The sequence below is a fragment of the Ascaphus truei genome, chromosome 20, assembly GCF_040206685.1.
Source record: "Ascaphus truei isolate aAscTru1 chromosome 20, aAscTru1.hap1, whole genome shotgun sequence".
Classification (NCBI taxonomy): Eukaryota; Metazoa; Chordata; class Amphibia; order Anura; family Ascaphidae; genus Ascaphus; species Ascaphus truei.
In genome coordinates, this window is record NC_134502.1 from 10,551,758 (window position 1) to 10,560,856 (window position 9,099).

At 50.0% G+C, this 9,099-nt stretch overlaps 1 non-coding gene across 1 annotated transcript; it reads left to right on the top strand.

Annotated features, from left to right (window-relative positions):
• Positions 1-8,114: 8,114 nt before the first annotated feature.
• TRNAY-GUA (transfer RNA tyrosine (anticodon GUA)) lies at positions 8,115-8,200 on the top strand. The gene is given in 2 exon segments: positions 8,115-8,151; positions 8,165-8,200. It is a non-coding gene; the product is annotated as a tRNA-Tyr (tRNA).
• Positions 8,201-9,099: the final 899 nt, after the last annotated feature.

Here is a 9,099-nt window from a genome sequence, read left to right on the forward strand (position 1 = left end):
CATTCTGGGCTCACCTAAACACCAGCCACCCACAGTCTTACTGCTACAGAGCAACACGAAGCCAGGACCACCTCACTAAACCCTGTGCCATCAAACAACTTGTCCTCTCACTCCAAGGACAAAACCCCACACAGATTAACAACCTGCCGAAAAAAGAAATCAACTCAATCGCCAACGAAATGAAGAAGCAGTATGTGACAATGTGGGAAAAAGATATCCAATGCTCAATGAAGCTGGAGACCTACCACAGCTTACAGAGAGAATACACTCTGGCACCCTACCTACTGAAGGTAAAAGACCCAAAACAGAGACAGACCCTGAGCCAGTACAGAATAAGCGCCCACAGCCTAGAAATAGAAACAGGCAGGCACAGACAGAACTGGAAGCCCCGGGAGATGAGACTGTGCCAAAGATGTGAGCTAGGAGAGGTAGAAGATGAAACGCACTTCCTGTTGCATTGCACACAATACTCTGAAGTGAGGAGTGCCCACCTACAGAAACTCACTGCTTTTATCCAGAACTTTAATAATACAGAAGAGAACCAAAAAATAGCGATCCTCCTGGGAGAAGATGAAACCACAGAAGAACTGGCTGCACACTATATCAGCACCTGCCACAAGCTGAGATGTCCATTAACCCCTACACCCCTGTGCGAAACTGTTACCCATATACCGTGCAATCATTATACCCTACCCCCTAGTATTCGTGTAATTATTGTACCCCACCCACTATTATTCACGCTTTGGCAATACTGAAATGTTTTTTCGTCATGCCAATAAAGCTGATTTGATTTGATTTGAGAGAGAGAGAGAGAGAGAGAGAGTGTGATGGGAAGGATGAGATTTGTGTTAAAAAAACGTTGCATGACTTTTAGTCTTGAACGATAATTGGAGAAAAATATAACGCCGGATTTGTAGCTGTTACGCTGGTGCTGCCCGCAGACCAGACCCGTCCCCTGAGCTGAAAGGGGAAGTGGTAATACCCGCACCCGCAGCAAAGGGAGCGTGTCCGGAGTGTGGTATGAAGCGTTGCCAGGCCAGGTGTAGTAAGGTAGACAATACTTACCGGTACCGGTTGTAGAGATAGAGTGAAGGATGCCTCGCCGAAGTCAGGGAGTGGAGAGTGGAGATAGGTCGTTGTCCAAGCCGTGTTCAAGGGGTTACCAGAGTGTGCGTTGTCCAAGGAGTGCCGAGATCGAGAGCCAGAGGGGGTAGTCGTACAAGCCGTGAGAGAATCCAGAAGTACACTGAGAGAATCCAGAAGTACTTCCATACAGAGACTATGTCGAGCAAAGACTGAGAGCAGAGAGGAGCTAGATAAAGCAGGAAGGTCCAATTAGGAACGGAGGCGGGACAGGAAAAGCTACAGGGAGACACTGCAGATTGGTGCAGGCATAACAGGCCAGGTGAGTCTTGTTAGTAACCTGAGTATGCCAGTGCAGTGTGCGGGGGTGGAGCCTGAGGTCCGGGGGACGGGAATAAGAGTGTGCAGACTGAGCGTGCCCCGTAACTCGTGTACGCGTGTGAACCGAGCTAGTGGATGGTGCAGGTGTGCGTGCAGGTGTGCGTGCAGGAGGGCGTGGGCGCGCCCGGCGCTGAGCAGAGGAATCGCCGAGGGGAGTGATCCCGCGACGGCGGCAGGGGCGAGGAGCCGTGGAGGCCGGTAAGGCAGGATTGTTTTGTGTGTCCAGGGGATCTCTGCGGGGAGGGAGTGCTCTGTGTGGGAAGCGAGGAGAACGCCGTTTCCTGACAGAACCCCCCTCTTCAGGAACGGCCTCAGGACGGTCCAAGAACGGTTTCTCTGGAAACTTTTTCCTGAAGGACTTAAGAAGGGCCGGGGCATGAATGTCCTTTGAAGGTACCCAGGATCTCTCTTCAGGGCCAAAGCCCTTCCACTGCACCAAGAACTGGAGCTGACCCATGGATAGGCGAGAATCCAAAAGAGAGTGAACTTCGTATTCCTCGTTATTTTGTACAGTAATGGGATCCGGTTTACGAGTCTGATCCGGAAAGAAGTGACTGGAGATAAATGGTTTTAAGAGGGACACATGAAAGACATTGGGAATCTTCATACTGGGTGGTAGTTGGAGCCGGAATGCCACGGGATTGATTTGTTCACAAATAGGGAAGGGTCCCAGGAACTTAGGTGCCAGTTTAGGAGATGGTACCTTGAGGTGGATATTCCTAGAGGATAGCCATACCAAATCCCCTGGTTTGTAACTGGGCGCCGAACGACGACGACGATCGGCCTGTAGTTTCAATCTGCGGGAGGAGTTGAGAAGGGTAGACTGAATCCTGGACCATGCGGTTTGGAGGGAAGAAATGCGTTCATCTACGGCTGGTACTCCAGAAGGAATGTTGGGGATGGGAAGACAGGGAGGGTGGAACCCATAATTTATAAAGAAGGGCGACTCCCGGGTGGACTCGTTTTTTGCAGAATTTACGGCATACTCTGCCCAAGAGAGGAGTTGAGCCCAATCATCCTGGAAATCGGATATAAAACATCTCAGGTACTTCTTCAGGGATTGATTGATTCTCTCCGTTTGTCCATTGGACTGAGGATGATAGGCGGAAGAGAAGGAAGAAGAGATGCCCAATCTCTTCGTGAAAGCTCTCCAAAATTTGGATACGAACTGAGAACCTCTGTCAGAAACAATGGACGAAGGGATCCCATGAATCCGGAAAATCTGCTCCGTAAAGATATCAGCAAGGGCGGGGGAGGTGGGTAATCCTTTAAGTGGAATGAAATGGGACATCTTCGAGAACCTGTCCACGACCACCAAGATAGTGTTCATCCCTCTGGACCTGGGCAACTCCACGATGAAATCCATAGAAATGTGGGACCAGGGGCAGTCGGGAACTGGAAGGGGTAACAGAAAACCCTGAGGCTTTTGACGGAGAGTCTTGCTTTGAGCACACGTGGGGCATGCGCGGGTAAACTTCAGAATATCTTGAGACATCCTTGGCCACCAGAAATTCCGACGAATGAGATCAGTAGTCTTCTTAAAACCTGGATGACCTGCAGATTTAGAGGACTGACCCCAAGACAGGACCTCTGGAACAAATTTGGATGGTACAAAGAGTTTGTTGTCGGGAACGACCAAGTCCTTGGGAATGCGTTTCTGGGAGTGCAAAATCTTGTCAAGATTCTTGAAAGGACGTGGCGAGAATCCTCTCATGTGGAAGGATAGTCTCCAAAGATTCCTCTGGCCTCTCTTCAGAAGAATGTATTCGGGAGAGTGCGTCTGCCTTTAAGTTCTTGGTCCCGGGGATATAGGACAGGTGAAAATCGAATCGAGGAAAAAAAAGAGCCCTACGAGCCTGTCGTGGACCAAGGCGTCGAGCGTTCTCTATGTAAAGAAGGTTCTTGTGGTCCGTGAGAATAGTAAACGGCTCTTTCGACCCCTCCAGCAGGTGTCTCCACTCTTGAAGAGCCATCTTCATGGCTAGAAGTTCCCTGTTACCCACGTCATAATTCCTCTCGGCAGACGAGAATTTCTTGGAAAAATATGCACCGGGATGTAACTTATCTTGGGGCGTGGGTCTCTGGGAAAGAACGGCACCAGCGCCGCAATCAGAAGCGTCGACCTCCAGGACGAAGGGAAGTTCAATGTTGGGATGACGGAGAATAGGTGCGGATATAAAAGCTTCCTTGAGTGTCTCGAAGGCGGAGATGGCCTCGGATGACCAAGCAGAAGGATCAGCTCCTTTTTTGGTGAGCGCAGTGAGGGGTGCCACAATGGTGGAAAAACTCTGTATAAACTTACGATAGTAATTAGCGAACCCAAAAAACGTATGGCCTTGAGAGAGTTAGGTCTTGGCCATTCAGTGACTGCTTGAAGTTTACCGGAGTCCATCATAAACCCCTCATCGGAAATGATATACCCCAGGAACGGAGTAGAGGTCTGATGAAAGGTGCACTTCTCCAGTTTGGCGTACAAATGGTGTTCACGGAGACGGGAAAGGACGTAGGAGGTGTGGCGTATATGGTCTTGGAGATCTTTGGAAAAAATCAGGATATCATCCAAGTATACAATAACAAAAATATTGAGTACCTTACAAAAGACGTCGTTGATGAAATCCTGGAAGACAGCGGGAGCATTACATAAGCCGAAAGGCATTACCAGATATTCGTAGTGTCCACTACGCGTGTTGAAGGCCGTCTTCCATTCATCCCCCTTCCTGATGTGCACCAGGTTATAGGCACCACGTAGATCCAACTTGGAAAAAATCTTGGCCGCCTGTAATTTATCGAACAGTTCGGTAATAAGGGGAAGAGGGTAACGATTTTTAATAGTGATGTGGTTTAAACACCTGTAGTCGATGCAAGGCTTCAACGACCCGTCCTTTTTCTTGACGAAGAAAAACCGAGCCCCTGCTGGGGAATTGGAGTGACGAATAAAGCCTTTCTTGAGATTCTCCTGGATATATTCATCCATAGCGTGAGATTCTGGTAATGACAAGGGGTAGGTCTTGGACTTGGGTAGGGGGTAACCTGGAACTAGATCGATCGGATAATCGTAAGTCCTGTGTGGCGGCAAGAGGTCTGACTGTACCTTATTGAAAACGTCCCGGAATTGATGGTAAACGGAAGGTAGAATAACTTCGGGAACAGAGGTATTGGACAGCAGTTGATGAGTCTTGTCTGACCTCTGCCTCCAGGAAATGGGAGCAGAGGAAGTCCAGTCAATGAGAGGATTGTTAAGCTGTAGCCAAGGGCGACCAAGGGTGATGGGTATCCCAGGAGCGTGAACGGGATCGAGAACTAAGATCTCCTTGTGCAGATGTGAGGACAGAAGCAATAGAGCCGTCTCTAAGGAGATGTGGGCCGGGGTAAGAGGACGTCCATCGATACCGACGTGTGCGATGGGAACCTTCTTTCTCACGAGAGGTATGCGGTTAAACCTGGCGAATTCAAGATCCACGAAGTTTCCTCCAGCTCCTGAGTCAATGAAAGCGGCGGTAGAAGTCTTGAACTTATCGCCTGAAAGGGAGACTGGAAATGTAAGTTTCTTAGGGAGTTCACCTTTAGAAAGGGGACGTGGAGACATTACACCCAGAGAGAGCCCCTCTGTACTCATTGGGTGTTCCCGTTTCCCAGACGCAGTGGACACTCCCGAACCAGATGTTCCATGGATCCGCAGTAGAAACACAATCCCCCGGCGTGGCGGAACTGCCGTATCGGTGTGCGGATGCGTTGTACCCCCAATTGCATTGGCTCTGGCAACTCCAGTGCAGGACGAAGAGGTATGGTAGCACTTGGGGGAGCAGGAGTGTTGCTGGGAGTACTGGAGAACGGAACTTGAAAGTTATGGACGCGAGTGCGCTGACGCTCTGAGCGGCGTACCTGGATACGTTGATCCACTCGGACAGCCAAATCAATGAGGACCTCCAATTGATCCGGCCTGGATTGGCGAGAGTTCATCCTTGATGGGATCTGCCAGGCCTTGCCAGAACACGGAGATGAGAGCCTCTTGTCCCCAGTTAGTCTCGGCTGCTAGAGTCCGGAATTCCACAGCATACTGCGTCACCATTCGCTGTCCCTGAGTGATCTGGAGGAGAGAAACAGATGCCATCTCCCAACGAGCGGGAGAATCGAATACTTGTTGAAACTCAGCTTTAAATGCCGGGTAAACTTGGGTAAAGTCAGAACGTCGCTCCCAAACCAAGGAAGCCCAAGCCAGGGCGCTGCCAGTGAGGAGGTTATAAATGTAGGCTACCTTCTTGCGATCAGTATTGTAGAGATGGGGGGCAATTTCCAACTGCACCTCACACTGGTTTAGGAAACCCCTACAATCTTGCGGTTCACCTGCATAAGGCTTGGGGGGAGGAATCCTTACATCTGAGCTGCTAACTGCGCTTGCGGAATGGGGGCTTACATCTGGCGGGGTCGCGGTCGGTACCTTGTCTGAGAGTACTGCGACCTGGCGTGTAAGTGTCACAATTTGATCCGCAATGGCCTGGTTGTGCTGAAGCAGATTGGAGAGAAACTGTTGAAGTTCGGTCTGGTCTGCGTCTTGTGGGCTCGACATAATGTTACGCCGGTGCTGCCCGCAGACCAGACCCGTCCCCTGAGCTGAAGGGGGAAGTGGTAATACACGCACCCGCAGCAAAGGGAGCGTGTCTGGAGTGTGGTATGAAGCGTTGCCAGGCCAGGTGTAGTAAGGTAGACAATACTTGCCGGTACCGGTTGTAGAGATAGAGTGAAGGATGCCTTGCCGAAGTCAGGGAGTGGAGAGTGGAGATAGGTCGTTGTCCAAGCTGTGTTCAAGGGGTTACCAGAGTGTGCGTTGTCCAAGGAGTGCCGAGATCGAGAGCCAGAGGGGGTAGTCGTACAAGCCGCGTCAGAACCTGTGAAAACACTGAGAGAATCCAGAAGTACTTCCATACAGATTGTGGTATGTGGGAATGAACCCCAAGTGTCCGGTGCTCCAAATGTCCACAATAGGACTGGTATCAGTGGTGTGTAGACAGTCTCTGATGCATGTATAGAGAAATGAACGGCTACTAGGCAGGCCTGAAGATCCTGTGTAGAGGGGAACAACAGCCAGGCTCTGACAGGTAACAGTATAAAATACAACCTGGGTGGGGGGCTAGTACACAGGGGAAATCCGAGACAAGAAAAGAGGCAACCAAAGGCTACCCCTCTCGTGTACTCACGCTGGAAACGCCTGCTGCCCTTACCCGACCCGGTCTCTTCAATGCCTGTGCCTGGCTGGTCCCGTCTCCTCGGGCGTCGCGCTGGCGTGTGACGTCATCCCCGAGGGCCGACAGCTATGCTGCGGATGGTAGTGGAGAAAGCATTGCGTCTCAGCGGTCTTGTATCTCTTTAGGCAGGCGTAGTGGATAATTTCTGTGTGCTCATCAGGAGGGGAATCTTGAAGGTCAGCTCCCAGCTCTGCGTAGTAGCTTGCGTGCTGCACACCGGTAGTCGCAGTAACGTGGAATTTAGTTGGTGGGTGGTCACAGCAACAGGAACTCAGCCTGATACATAAATGAATAAAAACAGCTTTATTGCACTGTAGTGCTGCACATCACATAACGGAGAACACCTCTGACGCGTTTCGTTCCGGTCAGGAACTTTATCAAAGTTTAGCTGAGTTCCTGTTGCTGTGACCACCCACCAACTAAATTCCACGTTACTTCCATACAGAGACTATGTCGAGCAAAGACTGAGAGCAGAGAGGAGCTAGATAAAGCAGGAAGGTCCAATTAGGAACGGAGGCGGGACAGGAAGAGCTACAGAGAGACACTGCAGATTGGTGCAGCCATAACAGGCCAGGTGAGTCTTGTTAGTAACCTGAGTATGCCCGTGCAGTGTGCAGGGGTGGAGCCTGAGGTCCGGGGGACGGGAATAAGAGTGTGCAGACTGAGCGTGCTCCGTAACTCGTGTACGCGTGTGAACCGAGCCAGTGGATGGTGCAGGTGTGCGTGCAGGAGGGCGTGGGCGCGCACGGCGCTGTACAGAAGAATCGCCGAGGGGAGTGATCCCGCGACGGCGGCAGGGGCGAGGAGCCCTGGAGGCCGGTAAGGCAGGATTGTTTTGTGTGTCCAGGGTCTCCCTGCGGGGAAGGAGTGCTCTGTGTGGGAAGCGAGGAGAACGCCGATTCCTGACAGTAGCCCACTCTATGCTATACAGTGAAAACATCCACTGAGTTTAGTGATCATTGTGTTTTCATCTATATTTCTATTTCTAAGGATGTAACATTGGTAACGTGTTTTAAACACCACTTTCAAGGTGCTGTTTTTTTCTAAACTAACATTTTCATTTAAATAGTAGCTATTACAAAATGTACAGATTAAATGCACACTTTTCTTTCCTTGCAAATAGTTACAAACGGTTAGAATCCATAGAGAATAAACCTACGATTAGACCTGGCAAGACCATTCTGTAAATCAAAATAGCAAGGAACTCAGTGGATGATTTTAGATGTGGTTTATTGGCCAGTTTATATATTTCATGAATGATAAAAAATATATAATTCTCTTTGTAATGCCTTTCCTGCTCCAAAAACATGCTGATCAGGAGGAATTAGGTAAAAAGTAGAGGCAAAAAATGCAATGAAATTTGATGTGAATCAGAGCAGGAATTTGACCAAAAAATGGCACGTGAGGCCTTCGATAGCTCAGCTGGTAGAGCGGAGGACTGTAGTGAAAATGCGGTAATCCTTAGGTTGCTGGTTCAATTCCAGCTCGAAGGAGTGATCCCTCTTTTCTTGACAACATTCTTGTGCTCTTTACTAATAATCCAATGTTTCTGTGTTGCTGAGGATGTATTAATGTACTAACAGAAGTATGAACTTTCCATAATTGTTCTCTAATGGGTATTACACCCCACCCAATCACAAATATAGTATGAGTGCGGAGAACCTACAGTTACCAGGTGTGGTGCTTTACCTTTTAGGCTCACAGGAGGGCTGAGCTTCCGCCACGGGGAACCTGGGGCAATTATTTAGGAGTACCCCTGTACTCGGTGCAGCGCCTCCACCTGCGATGGCTCCCACCCGAGGGGGAGTGATCCTCGCAGGACAATATATATTTCACACAACAACAGGTAATACAACCAATGACTTTACTTGCGAGCATAAAACGTACTGGCATATAATATCAACAGGTGTCCCTCCCTAGAGGAGACACTGACTACTCCGTCTCGCAGGACGCTAGCCCCCTATCACCGGGTGATCCCACCCCGTGTCCAGTAACCCCACACAATGTCCCGCACTCTACAGAGAAAGGATATGTGTGACTGCGCAGTCACTATTGAAGCTAATAGGATTGTTGGTGCACTTGTTGTTACGGATTACCTGCCGAGCACTCCAGTGCACGGGCCTGCAACTGGCTTCACAAAGGATCAGACCAGCTCCTACACGACATCCAGGATCCACCCGCTTGGTGATCCGTCAGAGGCGATCCCACCCTGAAGATAATCCAGCTCTCTTTAATGGCAGAGACTTGAGCCCAAGTCTCTCAGCAGGAAACGCAGCGTCCGCTGTGTCCCTAACTAGCAAATGGCTAATGGGGCAGGGTCCCTAACCTAGGGCCTGTCCCTATGGCACTTAACTACTGTTGACTCAGGGCTTATCTGGGGCCTAGGAGGCTG